Source organism: Nomascus leucogenys, chromosome 11 (genome assembly GCF_006542625.1).
Source record: "Nomascus leucogenys isolate Asia chromosome 11, Asia_NLE_v1, whole genome shotgun sequence".
NCBI lineage: Eukaryota > Metazoa > Chordata > Mammalia > Primates > Hylobatidae > Nomascus > Nomascus leucogenys.
The window spans coordinates 31738183-31762831 of record NC_044391.1 but is presented as its reverse complement, the minus strand read 5'-3'; positions in this window follow the sequence as shown (position 1 = coordinate 31762831).

Below are 24649 nucleotides of genomic sequence, written 5' to 3'. Positions count from 1 at the left end.
CTTTATCTACTCTTAATTATGTTGTGTTTTACTTCACTCAAGGTGATTTCTAACGAATATAATTAGCCATTGCTTTTCAACAGGGTGCAAAACAACCACTGCATTGATTTATTTCAAAAATGAACAAAAACTTGGATGTGTTGGCTTAGGATAGTGATATAAAAATTTCTTTGTAAGCTTTTTGGACCTGGAAAATAAATGTTATATATCAAATTTAGATCGCCACAAAAGAATTACAACTATGGCTCACTACTAAATGATTATTTTTCTTGACAGGATTTTCATGTAGAGTCAATAAGAGCATGAGAAAATAACAAAAACTGGATTTTCTTCATAGCATGTTATCAGCTCATAGCTGTCTAAAATTAAACAAACTAATTGTCTTAGTCTGTTCCAGTTGCCATAACAAAATACTCTAGACTGAGTGGCTTGAACTGCAAGAATTTATTTCCTCACAGTTCTGGAGCCTGAGAAGTCTAAGATCAATATGCTAGGTAATTCTGTTCTAGTGAGGCCACTTTTTCTGGCTTATAGATGTCCAGTTTCTTGCTACATCCTCCAATGGGAAAGGGAGAAAGAACTTCGGTATCTTCCTCTTCTTATAAGGACACTAATCCCCTTGTGGGAGCTCCACTGTCATGACCTCATCTAAACCTACTTACCTCCCAAAGGCTCCATATCCAAGTGCCATCACAGCGGGGATTAGGGATTCATATATTAATTTCTGGAGGACACATTCAGTCCATAGCCCCAGGCTTCTAAATCACAAAGCCTTAACAGGGGTTCTTAGTTGACCCATCTTAGAAAGAAAGAAATACCGGTGGCTCACGCCTGTGATCCCAGCACTTTGGGAGGCCGAGGCGGGCGGATCATGAGGTCAGGAGATCGAGACCATCCTGGCTAACATGGTGAAACCCTGTCTCTACTAAAAAAATACAAAAAAATTAGCTGGGTGTGGTGGTGGGTGCCGTAGTCCCAGCTACTTGGGAGGCTGAGGCAGGAGAATGGCGTGAACCCGGGAGGCGGAGCTTACAGTGAGCCAAAAAAAGAAGCAAAGAAAGAAAGAAATCCAATTATCCAATTTACTGTGTGTTTACCAGAAGCCTGAGATTAATAATGATTCATCATGCCACTTTTTCTCCTCTCTTTTCAATCTGAGCTGTGTGGGTAATGAGACTTCTTCTAACTCAAAATTTCTTTGTCAGTACAAAACAAGAATTTGTAAGCAAAAAGCAAAGAATATTCTTTTGTCTTTATTTATTGATTTTTCTCATTATGAGAATTTTTTCATTCTTTTTCCATTTCAGATAGAATCTTTGGTTATAACTAAATTTCTTTTCAGCTTTTAAATTATAATACACATAAATAAGTAGCCATATTATTTTAATTTACAAATGTAATTTTTGTTAATTTATACTATGTTTGTTCTCATTTTGTGTTTTATGTAGTTCATGTGAATAGTGGTTGAGAACTCAGTAATGAGACTACATTGATCTTGGTGAGAGAAGGATGAGATTTGAATAAAGACAGAGGGAATGACACAGATGGTGAATGTGAATGATATTTAAGAGACAGCATTGAAAGTTCTTGGTAACGTATTTTCTGTGGTGACGATGGTAGAGAGAGCACAGGAATAATTTAGTTTATTTCCCAGATTACTGTTTTGCCTGATGGTGGAAGGCCTTGACACTACTTTGCCTAGCTTTGGGTCAATTTAGATTATTGGTTCAATTTGTAGACATCCTCAGTTTAAAGTATTTGCAGGGTCATCTGATAAAGATGTCCAGTAAATAGTTATGTGGATTTAAGTTGGTAGTTTAGAAAAAACAAAAATGAAAACCAAGAACTAAGCTACCTATCTCAGTTTGAAAAGCAGAGCAAAAAAAATACTATAGATGAATCCACAGATGTAGATGGATTTTTCCAGAGATAGTGTATAGATTCAGAAAGAGACAAGAAGTGCACTTGTTAGGGATCCCGAAAAACTCCATCATCTCATAGGCAGATGTGTAGGTAGAGAGCGGGGAGAGTCATATAATAAAAGCCAAGGGGTGGATTTATTTAAAAAGAAAGAGACTAAAAATATCAAATCCTGCTGAGTACTTATAAAAGGTAAGTTCTAAATAATGCCTACTGAGTTTGTTCATTAGAGGAACATTGCTTAACATAGCTGGTGGTACAGGCAATAAGGTGACAGAAAAAGCAAAATTATAGCAGTAATAGAGGAGTAAATGTAGGACTAATAGCTATAGAGAAACAGATGAAGGAAATACAAACAGTTTACATTTAAACTTATAATATGCATGTATCTATGCTGAAAAGTGGAGCTAATGGGGAGATATTGAAAATGCAAAAGAAATGGGAATAATGGAGGATTCTTGAAGAGGTAAAAGAGGCCATGTGTGCTATGTATTGTGGGTAGGGTGGAGAAGGGCTGCATCAATAATTTTATGTGCACTTGTATGTCATGGTTAAGAAGTTGAATTATGTCCTTTATCCAATAGGGCAATATTAAGTATTTTTAATTAAGATATCAAATATATTTTCTTTATGTTTTTAAAAGATCATTTTAGTTAACAGTAAGGAGAATGAATTAGAGAAAGTAAGATTTGAGGCAAGAAGAATAAAGTAAAGTAAGGCAGAGGAAAATGGACAAGGTAATAATTGTAGAAATATTAACCTGGGAAGATCAACAGTGCATAGTATTAACAATCTACTGGTGTTGGGAGTAGAAGGTGGAATAGATGGAAGATTTAAGGAGGATATAAAGTTTCTAATGTGGCTACCCAATGAAATCATGATAAAATTAACTGGGAAGAATTTGAAGTTTGAATTAAGAAGTGCCACTTTAAACATACTTAATTTTGGCTGCCTATGGAATACACTAGAGGAAAAATCATTTATTTAGTTGAAAAAGTCGCATTGGAAAGTAGACTAACAACAAAGCCAGACGCCTCACTATCTGTGGCATTGTGATATAGATGATTGCTGAAAACACTGGGGTGGAGGAGTTTGCCTGGTGAGACTAAGTACAGAGAGAAAATGAGGGCGTTGCATGGAACCTTGAGGAACACTAACATTTAGAGCCAAGTGGCAAAAAGGAAATCAGTCAGCGAGTGAAAATTATACTCAGAGGAGTAATAATTGAACCAGAAGAGAACAGAATCACAATAATTACATGCAATCAAAATCTGTTCAAATGCTAGAGTAAGATCAGGTTATATAATTTAAAAGTGTCCATTCAATTTGCCACTGGAAGGCCATTTGTGATCTGAAGTGAAGACTTTTTAGTTGAATGATGAAAGAAAACACCAGATTACATAAGGCTAAGTCATTAACTGTAGAGGAAGTGCAGACAGAGTGCAAACCACTCTTTCAGGACTTTGGTTAATAAAAACAATGAAGGAGAACACAGGAACAGGAGAGGAGTTAGCTTTCTTCTTGTGTTAGGTCATTTTTCAGGAGAGTTTTGGGTAACTGCAGAAGCCTGTGTTTACTGTTTTCTGATAAGTGGCACATGCCTCAATATCAAGATCAATGATATTGCCTATTTGTGCTTTCCTCTTAGGATCTAATCAAGGATTTAACAGTATTGAATTACAGATTTTTATGCGATAGTTCAATGAGGAAGCTGTGGCCAAAATGTTCATAATTTACATGTTATGACTTAAGACATATGCTAGTTTGTTAGTGAAAGATGTTTGTAACTTTCTTCAGGGCTTTCTTTGTAGTCCCACAGGTAACTTAATTTGTTCACCCTAAACAAGATTGAGTATTTTAATAAAGTCTTGACTAGTGCTAAGTACACTGTGATGATAACATTTAAGAAATATCTGTTCTATCGTGGGAAATGATGAGTGTCCTGTAATTACTTGTTTTCATCAATATCTTATTATTTCTTGTTGTTGCTTGTTTTCATCTGCCTCTTATTATTTCTACCTATATTAGTGACTATTTTAGTTTAATTTTTCTCTTACTGGGTTACAAGTTAAGTTTAACAATTTTATTTTTGGCCAATCATGAAAACTAGAAAATCTTTAAATGATTATCTTTGACTATGCCAGCTGGAGATTTCATCCTTGCTCACAAACCTAACTATTCACAACTAAATTGTATCTTGAGATATTTGATATCCATATTAAAGTCCTTTTAAATGCCAGAAGTTCATCACAGTGAAAATATTATGCTATTCCCATGTCTTAGAACTATTAATTGCATATTCATTTTATATTGCTACTTGGAAACTGGTGATGTTTTTAAATTAGGTTGAAAGGAACTAAAATATTTCCTTGGGGTTTTCACCCATTTAAAAAAAAGGATTTTAAATGTGGTCCATATATAAATGCATTACATATTTATATATAATATATGCTATCAATCATGTATGAAATACATGTGAAATATACATGTGAAGAATGTGTGGCAAAGAACATGTAACTACGTATTAATAGTATAAGAAAAATGTTTTATATTCACTTAAAGTATAAATAGGGAAACAAAAAATAGAGCAATTTATTCTATCATACCTTTTTGAATAGTATTAAAATAAGCCATAAAACAATGTCTTTTCAATGATAAAATTCTTTGATATTAGCTGAATGTTAATATCAAATAAAAAACATTTTGGACAGAGATAAAACGTGATTGATTTTCAAGACACATTATATATCTAAACAATGGAAATTCGGATAGAGGTGAAAAGATTCTAGAAGCCATTTACCTCAGGTTGGTTGGTTTGTGTTGAAACTTGACTGTGAGCAGGCTCTGGATGTCTATGAAGCCCCATCATGGGCTGACTGTGGAGACATATGGTTGCATGGAGGCAGGACAAGGAATTGGGTAGGCCATGACCATTCCTACTGAAATCACACTAGCTGGGAATTTATTTCTGTTTGCATATAGAGCTTCTCCATGGGCTTTCATTAGTAGAAATAATTTTACAGGTTAAATGTGTGATAATGGAGCCTCTTACCTCTCTTTCACTGGTAGAAGATTAAGTGATCTCTTCAAGGTCACTCAAGTGAGTTGCAAAGCCAAGCATATAATGCAGTCCTGGTAATCAATACCCCCTCCCCCAGTTAACTAAAACCACATTATGCATATAAAACTACTGGTTTTTTTTTTCATGTGTTTTTCCTTGAAATATGAACAAATTACATGGAGACTCAGGATTCACAGGATTTTAGCTTGAAGAAAATTTTTGAAATCAAGTCCAAGGCCTCTCTTCAGGCAGGAATAATTCCTACATCAGATAAAAGGGAAATGAACACTTACTTTAATGTGCCCAGGACAGGAAGCCTGAAGGGTTCACAATATTTGAAATATTGCTAGTTAAACCCTTGTTCCTAGAACATCAACCTATCAGACCTCACTTTTCTCTTTAACATAATAATAAATTCAAACCATTTTCCACCTAGTAGCTGTTGGCTGTTTGAACATAGACTCTCCCTATATACTTTTTCTCCAAGTTGAAAATTCCTTATTCTTCCAACTTCATTAGGTTGTCTGACCAGAAAAGAATACATGAGATTGTTTCTTTCTGTTTTCTGTGCAATATATACTCAAGACTGCAGTCTAGGACTCTCATGAGGGAATACTTAGGGGTGAGAATGGGGATGTAGCCAGTTACACAAATATTAAACTCTCACTACAAAGTCTTTTTTCTTTTCATGTGAAGTGTTAAACATTTTGCTGCCTGTCAACCTATGTTTATCTAGCTGATTTTATAACCTAAATATAGAAGTTCTTAGCTCTTTTTAATCAATTTAATCTTATTTGTTTCAGTTTGTATACCATGTTATACCTATTTTTTGAAATACAGCCATGACATTTATTATGTATACTGTGTTTATATTTTTAAGTCACCTTCAAATTTGGTAAGCTTGACTTTATTTTTTACACAAGTTGTAGATAAACATTGAAAAACACCACTATGTTAAGAGTAAAACCTAAACACACACACACACACACACACACACACACGAACACACACACACAAACACATACACACTAGGTAGGAATAAAACCACTACTATTCATTCATTTTCTAAATTTCATGAATTAACCAAATTGTACTTTTGGGTATCCTGTAAGACATCGTCTTTTTCATTATCATATTTTAAAATACTTCATACATGTCATGGCTGAAATTAGAACACACAGAGTGTACTGTATGGCCCTGAACTGTTAATCTAGTTAACTTTAAAAGAAGAAATAATATTTTTGGTATATCACAATTATGTGAATAATTTTGACTTATTTGTTACAACCATTCTCCCAATACTTCTTTAACGTAGATAAGCAGTTACTATAATTTTTATTTTTCAAACAGGCAGACTGGGTCTAAATTCCATTTTCTATAATAAAGAAGACCCATATTATGATTATTTTAAATTAATTTTTGGTACTAGTGCTTAGCACAGCACGTATATGATTGTCGAATGAATAAATATATACGTGCTTGTAGAATAAATTACTTACCTGTGACAGTATATATGGTAAGGGGGTAAAATAAAAGCTAGATGTGTCCTCCAACACTTCAGGCATATCCACATTGGTGTTTCTCCTATCTTACATCAATAGGTATGTGTGTAATAGATCATTATGTAATTCAGGAGAGGTACTCATGCAATTATTGAACTAATGGGAACATCGTGGATAACAGAAACTCTATATGAATGTACCTTCTACCTAAAGCACTTAGGGCTACAAAATTTACCAATATCTCTCATCTTGGCCAAGTGGCCTTCAGTTATAAAGACTGTGAAAATCCTCTGCAAACTTAATCAGACAAGGGGTTTCTCTTCATTTTGACTGCTTAACTTTTGTCCATATGTATTGGCTTGCTGAGGTTGATTCTCTTAGATTCATAATTTCATAGTATTGATAATGATAATATTTATAATGCAAAACAAAGAGGAGAGGAGGAGAATAAGAAGAAATACAAGGAAGAAAATGAGAAGAAATATGAGACAAAATTCTAGAACTTAGAGGGCTACCGTGTAATAAGCAATGTATAAATTATATAACTAATAAGATAAAAATGTTTTACATGTCTTACCTCTTTTTATCTTCAGAAAGCCTATCTCTCATTCTTACTTTTTCTACTTTCCATTCCCCTTCCTTTTTATCTTATTAGTTATATAATTTATACATTCAGCAATCATATATGTCTGTGATAAGCACTAGTAACAAAAAATTAATTGAAACTAATCACAATATTAGTAGTCTTTATTACGGAAAATGGACTTTAGACAGTCTACATTATAGCAACATATAGCTTGTACTTCCATTCTGTCACTTTTACCCCAGCCTTTGAAATCTGCAGTTAAATATATTCACAGCTCACCACAGTCCTCTCTCTGGACAAAGGATAAAGTGATCTGAAAATACTACTTCTAGTGGTATTGCCAACCCTACTGAAATTTAAAAACTAATCTTTAATGGCCTAAGGTCACAAAATAATATCTTTTCTGGATTCTTACCATTCTGTTATAGGAAAAGAGAGAAGAGTTTATATCACTAATTTAGGATGAGCTTGTGCTTGAAGAAAATCGAAGAAGGGCAGAGGTACCAGAGAGTTGAGAGCATTGGATGTGGGGTTGTGCCACAGATGAACTGCAGCATTCAGGCAAGGTGGAGAAGGGAGGCCAGGCGGCCAGTAGCAGTCTGCTACACTGGGAGAAAATGGAAGACCATAGAATCTCTGGTCCCAGTGAGATCATAGTACCAACATAATGGCTTGAGGGATGTGGATGATTAGACGGTTGTGCCCAGAGAGTAGCATATTGAGGTTTAAGATATTTGACCTGCATGCATTCTGAATAATGAACAATCAAGGGGTGTTCGGGAATATAAATGAAGACAACCAGATCTGAGGAGGTCAAATAACTAAAAGGCATGTGGATGTTGAAATAACATGTTGCTGAGTCGACATTCTGACAAACTTTTCTCTCTAGGCTTTTCGTTTGGTAGGTGTGGTAAATGAGAGCCTCCACTGTGGGGGCTGCATCAGAAATGGCATCTTCATGGTGGAGTCCATGTTAGGTGGAGCAAGGAGGTGGCGATGGATGATGATTATAATAATGATAAAGATAAGAGTTAACATTTTCTGTAGACTTACTGTGTATTAGGCTCAGTCCTGATTTCTCTGCACATATTTACCCACTTAATCCTCACGATACCTTGTGAGGTGAATACTATTATTATCCCAATACATACATGAAAGATTAAGTTGCCCAAACTCATGGAGCTAGTAAATAATAGAACACAGACTTGAAAACAGAAAGACTAATTTCATAACATGCATTCTTAAGCTATATGTGCCCTGGTGACAGAATGGCCAGAGAAAAGATTGTGAAGAAAGTGTATTTGTTAATAAGATACAGAAAATTTCAGAGTGCACACTGGAAAGGGTCGAAGGTGAAGAAGAACAATGGAAATAGGCAAGAAGGAGGCTCAGAGCAGTAAGATTGTGATTGTGGATGTGAGATGCCGAGTCACCTTGCCCTGGAGAGGATCTCAACTCCTTTGAGGGTACACAGAAAAGATGAACACTCTTCCTACCAGGAGCTCTTGTGTTTTGTGTCATTCATCTTTTTGGTAATGGAATATGCCTTCGAACCTTCCGCTATGGGCATAGGCTCAAAGCTTTGCATCTCTCTAGGAATAAAACTCACAGAGGCATAAATACAGATGGACAATGTTTATTCTCCAACATTGTAGGAGACCTGGGGAAGGCATACGATTTTAGAAGGGTCATATAGGAATGTAGGGACTGGACAACATTTCCCAGTGCTCTCCATAAGACAGGGAGGGCCCTATGTGGTGAACACATAGATGTGGAGAGAATAAAATGTATGAATATTAACAAGAAGGAAGTGAAATAAATCCAGTAAAATTGTATGAGCTGCTTCTCTATGACTTCAAATTTTATTACATCCATAAAACTCATGACACATTTGCTGTGATTGAATTTCCCTGTGGAGGCAAATGGGAGCGGACAGAGCTTCACTTTTGGTTGAAGGTGTTGCAGCACAAAGCAGGCTGCCCTGATTCCATATCAAAACAAAAAACGGCACAAGTTAGGCACATATATTGTGGGTGGGGCTTTTTAGTGCTCCAGGCCCTGAACCAAAAGTTTGGTTGAAATTTATCTAAGGCTCTAAAGCCAGAGAATGTCTCAAGTGACATTTTTGTCACATGCACCAACTGGCATATTGGAAAAATTGTTTCCCTGTTATTTCAGGGACTTCTTGAACTCTCTGAAACATATCCACATAGCTTGGGCTAAAGTCTTGATCTGCAAAGATGTTTCTCTAATACTAAGCTGGCTTCAAATAATGAAAGTGTGACCTTAATCAATCACCAGCAGTCTCTCCAGTGTACAGGAATCCAGGGATTTCTGTGAGTTTTCTTTTGTGTGTCTCTGTTTTTCTCTAATGCTTCACTGAAGATTGAACAAGTTCAATATGAAGCCACTGCCTATACAGACTTGAGCACTAAGCGTGTCTTTCCTGTCATGTCAACTCTCTGCTGTTACCATTCTGCTCCCTTTGATGTGGAACCTGTGCTACAGACATTCTGAGGGAGAATGTTCTGTGGTAAGTTTGAAAGTTAGGCCACCTCTGCTTCCCAGAGAAATGCAAAGCCCCAACACACACAAGGCTGAGTCCAGTTTTCTTCTGCTGGTAGAAGGGGAGTGTCATTTCACAGACATTTGTCTGCCTGATGTTGCTGAAGAAGCAAACGTCTCAGAAAGAGCACTGTGATGTTACTGACCTCAATTGGTTTTGAAGAAACTGTAGCTTCCAAGGCATTTTTGAGTTACCAGGTTGAAGCCTACATATGTTTCTCTCCCTTTTTTTTTTATGACAAAGAACTAGAATATTCTTGTTAGAAATGACTAGGGACCAAATTATATAGACTTTTGTACAATATTTTAAACAAATATCAAATATCCTCCTTTTAAGGGACATAGGAGATCCAAAGGTCAAACAAAGTAAATTACCTAAATTAAAAAGAATTAGAAATATGAACTGTTTAGTTGGGTGGGCCTTAATTAACTATTGAAATCAAGGCAGTTGGAATATAAAAGTGAATTTGACACTCTCATTGCCCCCCACTAAGTTTACATTCTACCTATGAACAGAGATACAAAGATAAACACAATGCTGAACTTAAAAAATGCTACTTATTTAAAAAAATAGAATGTACACACAAATGTATAATTTACCTGACCATCTGCATGTGGACTTTAAAAAATAATTAACACAATAAGCTATTTGCTAGATAATAAACCTGGAGATACCCCCAGACTCCTGGGTTCATTTGGCTCAGCCCCTCAAATGCAATTTCTGAGATCACCAAAGTGATATGAGTTGAGAACTGAGCAAAACATTTAGTCTAGAGGTGCCCAGATGTGGTAGACAGACTATGGAAATTACCCCCAAGGAGCCATGACTTTGTATCATCTCCCACCTTTAGTGTGCGTGGGACCCATGAATACCATGAGATGTCACTTCCATAATGTTAATCATGTTAATTATATGGCAAAGCGGAAGAGATTTTGCAGATATAATTAAGATCCATAATAAGTAGACTGAGTTAATCCAAAGGGAGAGTATCTTGGATGGGTCTAACCTAATCAGGTAAGTCCTTTAAAAGAGGAACTGGAGCTCTTTTTGAATTCAGAAAGATTCTTTTGCTGGTCTTGAAAAATGAACCGACACGTGAGAGGAGGTCACCTGGCAAGGACTTGAGGGTGGCCTTTCGCAGTTGAGGGTGATCACTGGCTCACAGTTAGAAAGAAAATGAGAACGTCATTTATGCAACTGCAAGGAACTGAATTCTACCAAAACCACGGGATCTTGGAAAAAGACTCAGAGTTCCAGAAAGGACTGTAACATGACTGATACCTTGATGACAGCCTTGTGAGACCTAGAGCAGAGGCTTCAGCTAAACCATACCTGGACTCCTCACTCACAGAAATTGAGAAGTAGAAAATACATTTTGTTCTAAGCTGCTGAATAGTAATTTGTTGTACAGCAATAGAAAACAAACATACCAGAGTCAATCAGTTAACCAGGCAGTGAACATTTATTGAATGGTTACTTTGTATAGTAGCTATCCCTATTTAGAAAGCTCTGGAAAAGAGTAATTTAAGACAACCTCAGTTTTATTCATAAGGGGGGCAAAGATCCCTTTAAAGTCTTGCAATACTAAGGGCTGTGAATGGCAATTGGCTGGCTCTTTCCTTGGGTATAACAATTAATGGTATACTAGGACATTTTAGTTGCTTCTGGAAATGTTATATAGCTTCCTGATTTTCTTTTAATAAAATACTTTAAAGATAATACATAATAATAAGAGATATAATAGTTAACAAGTATAGAGGCCTTACAAATTCCAGGGCACTAGGCCATGTATGTTATCATGAATAGGTCATTTCATTCTCATAATAACAATATAAGATCAGTATTATTATTTTCCATATGTTACACAAGTTGGATGTTAAGATATGAAGTACATTAAGTTGCCCAAATTCACACACAAGAATATGGAATTCCAACTCAGTTTTGTGATTTTATTTTATTTTTTTTATGGATATGCTTGAATTTATTTACTTGTTGATGAACATTTGTGTTAAGTTTTTAGCTATTACAAATAAAACAACATTTATGAACTCATTTTTTGTACAGAAATGTGCTTTCAAGTGTTTTGGATAACTACTTAGAAATACAATGGCTAGGTTATATGATTCACTTTTAAGAACTCCCAAACTGTTTCAAAGTGGCTGTACCACTTCACAAGCCCACCAGCCATATATGAGAGTTGTAGTTGCTCTAGGCTGGTCAGTGTTTCTAATTTTAGCCAGTCTAGTAGGAGTATACTGGTACCTTCTTTTAATTTGCATTTCTCTAATGAATAATAATGCCAAGCAAATTTACATGTGCTTATTTGCCATCCGTACATCTTTTTTGGTAAAGTGTCTGAGCAAATCTTTTGCCAATCTTAAAACTGGCTTATTGTTTGTGTTCTTATGAGCTGTAAAAGTTCTTCATATATTCTAGATATAGATCCTTGTTTGGATATGCATTTTGCAAATGTTTTTCCAGTCTGTGAAATGCTTTTCATTTTCTTGTCAGTGTCATTATGTGTCTATAGCTAAACACTTGATTCTGTTCCAATGAACTATCATCTATTTTTACACTAGGGTCTGGATCACTGTAGTTATTTTATTTTATTTTGAGACGGAGTCTCACTCTATCGCCCAGGCTGGGGTGCAGTGGCACGATCTCGGCTCACTGCAAGCTCTGCCTCCCGGGTTCACGCCATTCTCCTGCCCAGCCTCCCGAGTAGCTGGGACTACAGGCACCTGCCACCACACCCGGCTAATTTTTTTTATATTTTTCACTGTAGTTTTATAATAAATCTTGAAATCAAGAGGTATAAGTCCCCCAAATTTGGTCTTCTCTTTCAGTTATTTTGGCTACTTAAGCAGTTTTTGATGGAAATTTTAGAATTTGTGAATTTCTACCAAAGAAAAAACCTGAATGAATTTTTATTGGAATTGCATTGAATAGATAGACATATTTTTAAGTTGGGCTTTCTGGTTTTTTGTTGTTGTTGTTTTCTTTCTTTTTTTTTTTAATTATACTTTAGGTTTTAGGGTACATGTGCACAATGTGCAGGTTTGTTACATATGTATCCATGTGCCATGTTGATTTCCTGCACCCATTAACTCGTCATTTAGCATTAGGTATATCTCCTAATGCTGTCCCTCCCCTCTCCCCCAACCCCACAACAGTCCCCGGAGTGTGATGTTCCCCTTCCTGTGTCCATGAGTTCTCATTGTTCAATTCCTACCTATGAGTGAGAACATGCAGTGTTTGGTTTTTTGTCCTTGCGATAGTTTACTGAGAATGATGGTTTCCAGTTTCATCCATGTCCCTACAAAGGACATGAACTCATCCTTTTTTATGGCTGCATAGTATTCCATGGTGTATATGTGCCACATTTTCTTAATCCAGTCTATCGTTGTTGGACATTTGGGTTGGTTCCAACTCTTTGCTATTGTGAATAGTGCCGCAATAAACATACGTGTGCATATGTCTTTATAGCAGCATGATTTATAGTCCTTTGGGTATATACCCTGTAATGGGATGGCTGGGTCAAATGGTATTTCTAGTTCTAGATCCCTGAGGAATCGCCACACTGACTTCCACAATGCTTGAACTAGTTTACAGTCCCACCAACAGTGTAAAAGTGTTCCTATTTCTCCACATCCTCTCCAGCACCTGTTGTCTCCTGACTTTTTAATGATGGCCATTCTAACTGGTGTGAGATGGTATCTCACTGTGGTTTTGATTTGCATTTCTCTGATGGCCAGTGATGATGAGCATTTTTGCATGTGTTTTTTGGCTGCATAAATGTCTTCTTTTGAGAAGTGTCTGTTCATATCCTTTGCCCATTTTTTGATGGGGTTGTTTGTTTTTTTCTTGTAAATTTGTTTGAGTTCATTGTAGGTTCTGGGGTTTGGACCACGTCTGTGGCTCTTGAAGCTGGAGTCTCCTTGCCATTTTGCTGACTGCATCTACTTAATTCAAATATATTATAAAATATATGCAAATTATAAGAGTGATTGTAATAGCACCTCTCTCCTCTTTATGTAAAGTGCATGCATGCTATAATTTTGGTTGTTATATCTATAATGCAAAAAAGTTTGTGAATTATTTAAAATATTAAATTTCATGGTAATTAGTTTGCATTAGTTTCCTTTCAAAATATTGCTATTTCTGATAACATAAAAAAGAAAACAGACTTCAAAAGGAAAATAAATATAATATGGATTAATATAAGTGATGCAACACATGTTAATGACTATTGTATCTATATTCTATAGTTTTATAGGGAAAATAAGATCTAGGACCATAGTTCTCAGGCTTCATAGAGTATGAATTCTTTTTGAGATCAATGAAACATATAGACTCTTCTGTCAGAAAAATAGACATATACATAAAGTTTCTGCACACAATTTCAGGAGGACCTTGTCAACTATTCATTGTTTCAGACTTAGAATTACTGGTCCAAGAGAAATGGTATTCACTGCAAATTGTCAAAATCATAGCTATAAATTTTATCTTAATTTATCCATTGATCATTGCTCAATGAGTTTAAACTATGAACTTAAAAAAATCTTAGTGTTTCCATATGTATTAGTTCGTTCTCACGTTGCTATATAAAACTGCCTGAGACTGGATAATTTATAAAGAAAAAAAGGTTTAATTGATCCATAGTTTTGCAGGGATGGGGAGGCAACAGGAAACTTACAATTATGGTGGAAGGGGAAGCAAACATGTCCTTCTTCACATGGAAGCAGGAAGGGGAAGTGCTGAGCAAAGGAAGAAAAGTCTCTTATAAAACCATCAGATCTCGTGAGAACTCACTCACTATCATGAGAACACCATGAGGGTAACTGCCCCTAGGATTCATTTACCTCCCATCAGATCCCTTGCACAACACATGGGGATTATGGGAACTACAATTCAAGATGAGATTTGGGTAGAGACACACCCAAAGCATATCACTATATATGAAAAAAGTGATATGTTACCTACACATTTCACAGCATCTTGGTCATTCTAATATTCATTCTACAAGCATGTTTATTTTCCATACAATGCCCCCTCTCATGTTGTAGGATGCAAAGATGAACAAGGCACTGTACAATACTTGCCTTTAAAGAGATCTCATACTAGTGTGAGATGAAAAACAAAACACAAATACTTGGAAATAGTAGAATTAATGGCATTAGTGAAGTTTACAGAAGATGATATTAGACCAAAGCAAATGGACTGCTCAGTTCTCCCCAGGTAACAAACTCTGTCCCAGGAGAATTCTGTTGGCACTCGAGCTGAGCCCTGATGATGGGTAGGAATTTCCTAAGGGATACAGAGCAGGGGGAAATAACAGCTGAAGAGCAGAGGAGAACGTAAGAGTAACAGAAGATCCATATAAAGCAGCAAGAGATGAGCCTGGAAGCCAGCAAGGCCATAAAACCAATAGTGTTTTATGTCCTAGTAAGAATGTTAAACTCCAATATACTCAATAGGAACTATTGAATGAATGTGATCAGATTTATTATTTTATTTATTTATTTATTTATTTACTTACTTACTTACTTACTTATTTATTTTGAGATGGAGTCTTGCTCTGTTGCCCAGGCTGGAGTGCAGTGGCATGATCTTGGCCCACTGCATCCTCCACCTCCTGAGTTCAAGTGATTCTCCTGCCTCAGCCTCCCAAGTAGCTGGGATTGCAGGCACCTGCCACCACACCCAGCTAATTTTTGTATTTTTAGTAGAGACGGGGTTTCACCATGTTGACCATGTTCAGATTTTCACCACCTTGAACTCCTGACCTCAGGTGATCTGCCCACCTTGGCTTCCCAAAGTGCTGAGATTACAGGTGTGAGCCACCACACTGGGCCCAGATTTACTCTTAAAAAATATTCTGAATAACAATGTAAAAGATGATTGGAAGGAAAAAAGGAAGACTGTAGTAAGGAGACAAATTAAAAGGCTCTCCCAATAGTCTAGGCAAAAAAAACCAAAACAACAAAAAAAGATGGTTATATTCAAGACAGTGGCAATAATGATGAAGAGAAGATGATACATATATTGGAGAATATTTAAGAAGTAAAATTGGTGGGATTTGGTGTTTGTATATTGGTTGCAGAGTGTGAAGTTGAGGTAAGTTTTTGGCCTTGCTGAGTTCAATTGAGTATCACCAACGTAGTGGGAGAAACTGGGTTATAATCAGAGGATGGCTGGAGGAAGAAAAGGGATATAATTTTTAGCTGATAATATGTTTTATTTCAGTTGTGGCAAGGTCTAGTAGACAGTTTGATTTATAGGACCTGTGGCATTGGAGAAGAGTCTGATCTGAAGACCAAAATTTAGGACTTGAGGATTTAGCTGATCCAATGGGCATGGATTAAGTCATTCTGAGAGAGCATACAGAATGAGAGAAAGGGCATGAGCAACCAACGCTGGAGAAGACCAACATTTAAAGGGAAGATAGCATAAAAGCAGCTGAATATGTAAACCAAAAGCAGCCATCAGAAACGTGGTGGAGTTGTAAGAGTAAGTTCAAGTTGAACAAGAGAAAATTTCTAAATCGAAGAAAAGGTAAACTTTAGCATATGCTGCACAGAGTTTGATTAAGCTAAGGACTAAAGGGTGTCCACTGATTTGTGTGTTATGGCATTTTTATATTTACTTCCAGCCACCACTCTCCTTTGCAGCATTGTTTGGAGAAATTTAACTTTTCCCATTCCTTGTTTATGTGCATTGGGTAAATCTGACTGTACCCCAGGATCCAGGGGTAAGGCACATGGCTTAACCTGATTAAACACCATGTACGAGCCTCCTGATAATAGTGTAAGGATTGGTTCAGGGAAGGCACATAACACAAGTTAGGCTAATCAAGGCCAATAAGATAGTATTTCCTGGACTTTTTTTTTTTTTAACTATAAGAAAATTTCTGTTTCTGATTAGGTGCAGAGTACATGTGGGAACTGGAGCTGACTCTGCCATATCGTGACCATGTTCACCCTGGTAATGAAGCCAATGCTGAAGAATATTATTTGGGAAATGGAAGGAAGACTCGCTCTAGCTTGAAGCTAAGCTCAACCATACCGTTTAGTTACAGGATCTGATATATTCCTTTTGAACCCTTGAAGGAAGGCAGGGGTGTTGGTTCTCTTAGAATAAGTATACCTTGCCTAAGCACAGTGGCTCATACTGGTAATTACGCACTTTGGGAGGCCAAGGAGGGTGGAAAACTTGAGGTCAGGAGTTCAAGACCAGCCTGGCCAACATGGTGAAACTTTGTCTCTACTAAAATTACAAAAATTAACCAGACATGGCACACACCTGTAGTCCTAGCTACTTAGGAGGCTAAGACTGGAGAATTGCCTGAACCTGGGGTGGGGAGGTTGCAGTGAGTTGAGATTGTGCCACTGCCCTCCAGCCTGGGCAACAGAGAGAGAATCTATCTTAAAAAAAAAAAAAAAGCATACCTTTAATGTGCGGATTTTAGACTTCTCTGAGGACAATAAGTTTATTTTTTTCATTCATTCAAGGAACATACACTAAGAATCTACCATGTGCCCTGCACATTTCTAGACAGTAAGGATAGAGACCATAGCAGTGAGACAATGCCTTTATTTCCCTGTGACATACACTTTAATGGGAGATACAGAAATCAATGTAAGTAAAGACACATGAACACATACATAACATAATTCAGAGTATAATAAATTCCATAAAGAAAATAAAGAATAATTAAAAAGTTAACATGATTGTATGTGTAGTCAAGGAAGAAAAGACAGGGAGGTCAGGAGAGAGAGAATTGCTTCACATCCTGTCAGTGAAAGGGAACATTTTATTAGAAAACTGAAGGGTTGAAATTCACTCAACAATCCCTTGATCTTGAGGAAAGGGACCTTCCCTTACCTCTTACCTAACCCATACTCCCAGGAAAATTTGAAGGAACATCAGTGTTTCTCTTTTAGAACCTCAGACCCAACTTTAAAAAAAAATATTTAACTGCGCAATATGAATTGCACCTGAAGAAACATCTAAAGGACTTGGTTGAGGCCATTGTGAGTTTTATTACCTTAAATGATGAATACAATATTAATCTTAAAAGGTATCACCTGAATTGGACAGACTTTGGAATGAATACTCTGTGAAAGGCGAATACTCAATCCCAGTCTTCGGTTTTTGTTTTTGAACATGTTTCTTTAAAGCTGGGTTAAAGAGGATGGCCTGCCATAGGCTCACAAGAAAAGGCTGTCTTGGCAAGGAAAAAGACCCTAATCTGTGTCCCTTTCATCTGTCTTTAAAATTAAAGTGAGGTTCAGTGGATACCTTGAGAAAAGATATTAAATTGCAGATTGTACAGTTTTGTTGTGCCTGCAATTTCCCAATGTTGCTAGTGAGAAGCTGAGAAGGCCCTTAAAAGCCTTTGTACTTGGCACCTGCAGAAATCTAATTTCTGATGAATAGGGCCCTAATTGGGTCAATTATTCTATTATACTACACAAGAGTACTTCAAACTGCTGCTTCAGTAGGGAGAGGCACTTCAGTCTCCCCATTGGTGTTCTCCAGTTTGAACAGAACTCAGAATCCTGAGTTTAACTTTTAGTTTCCCAGCGTCAATTTTGTCCTTCCAATCTCAGTTTATCATATACAAGTCAACTGCTGAGTTTAAGTGAAATTACTTTTTCACTCCTGATACCATACGTTAGATAACAAAGGAGATTGTTTTCACTCCTATAAAAATTGCTTCTCATACATTTACAAATATATGAGGCAACTACTTTAGAGCATTGTATTCAAAGGGGGAATAGTATTTTGATTAATTATTTATCTTTGGGGAAGAAAGAACAAAGAGAAGGGAAGTGGAGTTTGCATTTTATTTGTAGATTGTATTATACTTTTGCACATATGTAAGGCTCTAATTCTAATTTTATTTCTGTATTATTTCAAAGGATTGCACCAGTTTCTTTTTCATAATCACCTATAACTTATGAGTTAGCAAGTAAAATAGAATTTTGAAGCTGACACATGATGACACTATAGACTCATTATTTTAATGAGATTTATTAGACATTTCCTTTATGCTAAATGTTCTAATTTGTGACTTAAAACAGAAACTTTTAAAAATTAGTATGAATACTTTCATTCATGAGTTTGTTTGTGGGAAGATGGAATTATGCCATTAGTGGCTGTTTATTAAAACTACTGCATTACTGTGCAATAACTTGTACCCTATGAAGAAGCTTTTTCTGGGGCCTGTGTGGAGTAGAGGAGATGTCATCTTAGTTTTTGTAAGAGGCCAAAGAGACTCACATCACTTTAAAAAAATTAAATTCAATAATGTATTTAGTGAGATATTTTATAATAGACTCCAAGTTTAGTGTTTGGCATATATTGAAAACTCAAAACATTAATTTTCTTCTTTTTCTTAAGCTATGCTAAGGATTAGTTCCTGATGTTGGCATAACAGAAAATTGAACAGTGAAAAGATAAGCAAGGCATAGTCTTTATTTTTTTGTAGTTTGTGGTCTAAAAAGAGATTAAAAATTAGATGCTTAATTGTAATATAAAGTATTCTATGGTGCATATCAATCGGGGGTACAAACAAAGTGCCAGGAGGGCTTTAAAAGTCGCATGAAAGTGGATATGTAAGTACACATATTTGTGTATGAATGTGTTTGTTTCCATTTTGTATCATCTTGGCATATTCATTTTGCAAATGTTGAGCAGATGCATGTCTGGACTTACAGATATCGATTCTGTATCTTTTCTAAGATATGCATTGATAATTCCCATACACTACACTGGAATGAATTTGTCTCTGCTTGCTCTGAAAACCATGAATCTAGCAAGGAACATAGTTTGATTGATTTTATGGTGAGTTAGAGGGAATAAAAATTAGTATGCAACATTTTATCGCTTCTTTCAAATGGGGCTTGGAAGAAGTTATATGACTAGTGCTTTATGGGAATTCTTGATGTGTTAGCTTCCCTATAGAGACAGTCAATTGTGATTAACTCTTCTTCCTCAAAAAATTTTGAAAGTTTAAGATTTTTATTTTTAATTTTTTTCATTAAATTTAATTAAGCATAATAATACCTTTTGATATTCTCTCATAAACATATTGGCCCTTCTCTTTTAGGTAAAACAATATTTTAACTGTATTTTGCATTTTCTCCATTATCATATATGGTTCTTTGCTGTCTATTATTATTTAGTTTTGCAACTCCTTTAAACGATTACCTTACCAGAGAAATCTCATTACCTAATTGGTCATGCATTTAAACAAGTATTAAAATATTTGTTACATCTGCCATTGAAATAAATAAATTCTAGAGGTGATTTATGACAACTATGTGTTACATATCTGAGGTATTCTACATAAGAGTTCTCAGTGAATTCATATGAATCTCTGAAAGAGGTATCAACATCCCCATTTTAAAGATGAAACTGAGGCCCAGAGAGATTGTTACTTGTTCAAATTCATGCAGTTAATAAGTGAGTGTGTTTATTTTGTCTGAGTCCAAAGCCCTTGTCCTTTTTGGCATTCTACTCAGCTTCAGTCCCTAAATTACTGCCTTTTATTATATCTACTTGCGGAATCATACCGTTTTAGAAAGTCTGACATGCCTTACTGAAGAGTTCCCTTGGAATATTCATTCCCACAAACTTAGAAAGAGTGACCTAAAGATTAACTTTTTCCCATCATTTTTGAAGCTCAAACTTCAATGTAATGTTGTTCCCAAAATGAGTGGAACAGATATGGCTTTGATCATTAAATACGTTTCTTTGAAGATATAAAGTAAGAGGAGGCATGCCTCCTTCAGGCAAAGAAGCTTCTCCTACCATTCTGAATATAGCTGAGCAGATTAGGTCAAACATGCTATTGGCTTGAAATGCTCATTTCTAGACTTCAAATGCTACTCCCACTCAATCACCTCTCCTGCCTTCAGTCAGTAAGTCAGAGTCAGTCAATAATTGTGTGAGAGAAGAAACAGTCTTTGCCTTCAGGGAGCTCTTAATCTCTTAGCTGAGGCCAGGCATGTAATACTTGTAAGGCAGAATGTGAAGGAAAACTCAAGAGGCAAAATAAGACTGATGGGAAATATGAGAAGCAGAAGAAAGTATCATAAGACAGAATGTCCTCTAATATTTTTTGACTATAAATGCCATGAGGGCTGGGACCGTGTCTGCTGATTAACGATTGTGCCCTGACATACAGTTCAAAGCCTGGCACATAGGATATTGACTATGTAAAATTAGTTGAATGCATAGATAACCCATTATGCATGCCCATAATGTCCAGGAAAGTGAGGAGGCCCAATCCCTTAGCCAATTATTCATTCACACAGAGTCCAGAGTAAGGTGCAAAATGTATCCTTTCTTCCCTTATCAAGTCCCCAGTAGTCATGTAAAGTTCATCTCAGATAAATATCCACAAGTTCTCTTCACACTCTTTGATCTCTTCCTCTTGTTCCTTAAGATTTCCTTGATATTTTCTGCCCTCTCTCCACTGCCCTCCTTTATAATGGAGGGACAGGGTCTTCATATGTTTCCTAAGGAAGTTTTCTATCTTTTAAATTTTTCACAATGAAACATCCTAAAAGGTAAATAAAATGTTTTCTTGCCTATTACTGACTGCCTTTCAAAGCGTTACTCAGATGTGCTATTATAGGAATAAAGTCTTTTTCATTATTTTCTATTGTGTTAGTAAGATCTACCCCTGGATGGAAGAGGGGAGAAAAAGGCCTTGAGGGCCTTTCTGTGGCAAGGGGGTGAAGGTGGGGCAAGATGGCCTTTCCTAATCTACTAGCTTGAATGAACAGTGGTAGAAAATCTCTTGACACAGTGGAAGGGAAGGGATTCTTGGTAGAGAGAATGGGATATGCAAAGAAAGGGATTTGTAGCACTTGGTTCATGTTTAGTGAATGGCACACTCATTCTGCTGGAGTCTACATATAGTAGTAATGCACTCAAGTTGCCAGTAAGGAGAGCATCCACTTTTTCATCTTCAGAGCTTTTAACCTTTGATGTCCTGCCTCAAATTGTCTCCATCAGCTCTGAGTTCACCTGCAGCTGCAGCAGACCATTATGAAGGAGTTGACAGCTTTCACTACTAGCACCCTCTGCCTGAAGGCCCCTTCTCAGGGGCCACAGGAATTTCTTCAACCCAAATTCTGGCAAAAAGAAAGGTGGGAAAGGTTGTATTTAATGCTTCTGAGAACAACCTTCAGCCAACATAAGACATAACTTGGTGGCTAAACGCCTCATCTTTCACTTTCGTGTAACAATTCTAAAGGGTGGTTTACGTGATTTCTTCAAGTGTCTCAAGAGGGTTGAACCCCCTGTAGTATGGTCATAAACACATGTTTTATTGTCTTTGTGTTTTCTGTAGCCAAATTCTTCTGCAGGGCCTGCTTTGGGAGGAGATTAAACTAAAACACCATCCTAAAATGTATTATTCACCTGGCCTTTATTTTCCCTAAGAAAAGAAAGAGTTTTATATATGTATGTAATTTTATGTCACACTTTGGGATCTTTTCCTCTTCTTCCCTAAGACCCCGTGGATCTTTTCTGCCCTCTTTCCACTGCCCTCCTCTATAATGGAGGGACAGAGGCATCAGATATATATCTGTATTTGAATCAGGCCCCTTTCTGTTCTTTTTTTTCCCAATTTCTTTTCGTCTATCTCTGGTCATTGTTACCATTATGATACCCTTGCTTTGCTAAGTCTTCAGTTTTTCTCTTGGCTGGTTTCTTATCAGTTTACTCAAGCCACTTCTAGGCAAGAAAAGCAGAAACACACACACACACACACACAGACACACACACAGACACACACACAAAAGCCTACTTCCTTTGATTCTGACCACACCGAAGGCTTCACTTTTATTTTTTCCATGTCCTTCTAGTGTCTTCAAGGAACAATCTACGTATTTGTCTCAACTTTCCAGACACCATTTTACTTCTTGATTTGCAATAATCTAATAATCCCTACAACTGATTGAGCATGTTTTTTGAAAAGTTACCAACAACTGCCAAACTGGAAAATCTAATGATTTCCTGTCAAATCTCATCTCATGTAATTTCTTAGTGTCATGTGGTATTATCAAACATCCTTTTTTCCTGAATGGTTTTCTTTTACTAATGTTACACCCATTAATCTTTCCTGGTGTTTTCCTTCTTCTTGGCACTTCCAATAATCTCTGCTTAGTGATTTCAATCCCTTCAATGTCTTTATCCTGATATTGTTGACTTACAATGTCTTTCACTCCTGAAAATTAGATTCCTTAAATGAATTGGCATGAAATTAAATTTTTTATCTTTTTCCAAACCAAAACATTACTCATCCTCGAGGTTTTCCTGTAGTAGTGGATAGCATTACTGACTCTGCTCATTAAACCAGCAGCTTTCAGAATCCTTCTATATCCATTCTGCTTACTCACCACATCCTGATGGCCACCAATTCTCATCATTCTACTTGTGGAATTGCTTGAGTCCTATATTACTATCACATTTCTGCTCTAACTTCTACTACTTCTTTGGCCTAACCTCCTAATAGATTTTCTTGATTCTAGTCTCTTTCCTCTCCAATCATTTTGTTTAGTATGCTAGAGATTACTAACGCTAGTAAAGCTAACACATGAGTATGATAATCTTGTAGTTAATTTGTCAGGTATACTATAACTTCACAACTCTATCCCCAACTTTGTTGGTATTTTTCTGTCTTTCTTTAAGATGAACTTTGAGTCATAGATGCTGTATTAGTTCATTCTCAGGCTACTAATAAAGACATACCTGAGACTCGGTAATTTATAAAGAAAAGAGGTTTAATTGACTTACAGTTCCACATGGCTCGGGAAGCCTCAAGAAACTTACATTTCTGATGGAAGGGGAAGCAAACAAGTCCTTCTTCCTATGGTGACAGCAAGGAGAAGTGCAGAGCGAAGTGGGGGAAAAGCCCCTTTTACAACCATCAGATCTCGAGAGCTCACTTACTATCAGGAGAACAGCATGGAGGTAATCACCCCCATGATTCAATTACCTCTCACCTGGTCCCTTCCATGAATCATGGGGATTATAGGAACTATAATATAAGATGAGATTTGGATGGGCACACAGCCAAACCATATCAGATACTGTATTTGAAATCACCTAGTTCTTTCATTGCAGACAATTGTCAAATGATTTTGACTTTAAAATGTTTACTAGTAGAAAAAGGTGCTTTTAAAATTTTTATTTCATAATGTTAGAGATGATTTTCTAATTTATTCATTTTTAGATTATTCTGCCTGATACTGTAATAGGTAGAAAGGAATGGTCTTTTAGGATATCTGTTCATTTTTTAGGTATGAAATTTAGGTTGAGTTGCTAACTGACTTCCTGCTTTTACCCTTCCATAGTAACCCCAACCTTCTTGGCAAGAGTAAAGGCAAAGAGGACCATCTAAATAGCACGATACTTCAATGGGTTTGAGCCCAGGCCTCAGCCTTTTCCTGGTGCATGGTTTACTCTAAGCAGAGACATAGACTAGCAAGGGGAACCAGAGAGGGAATTGGATCTACAACTTTTTGATCTATCACCACACTGTTTGGGTCAGCAGGGAAAACCATACACTATTCCACCTCAGATGTTCTAAATATACCTCCTTGAATTTACAAATATTCACAAAATCTAAAGACCCTTTTTTAAATTTTCTCTATTGTCTTCATTTGAGTTCCTCTTTTTTTTAGGTGGCCTTGTAGTGCCAACTATTTGAGACCATTTTAAGCCTATGCTTATAAATCTTTTGATTATCATATTATGGCAAATATTTTGAAGTCTTATAATATCACTTTGGTATCCACAATCTTTCCTGACCCTAACTTAATGTATGCAGAACATTGTATGTATTCATGTAAATAATATCCTACTTTTTATTCTATCATGTGGATATTAGTTGTAAAATTAATCTAAATTTTTTCACCAGTGGTAATTCATTCTTCTTTTTCAGTATTAATTTGTTTTTTTCCTCAGATTATTGTCTTCTATTACTAAACCAC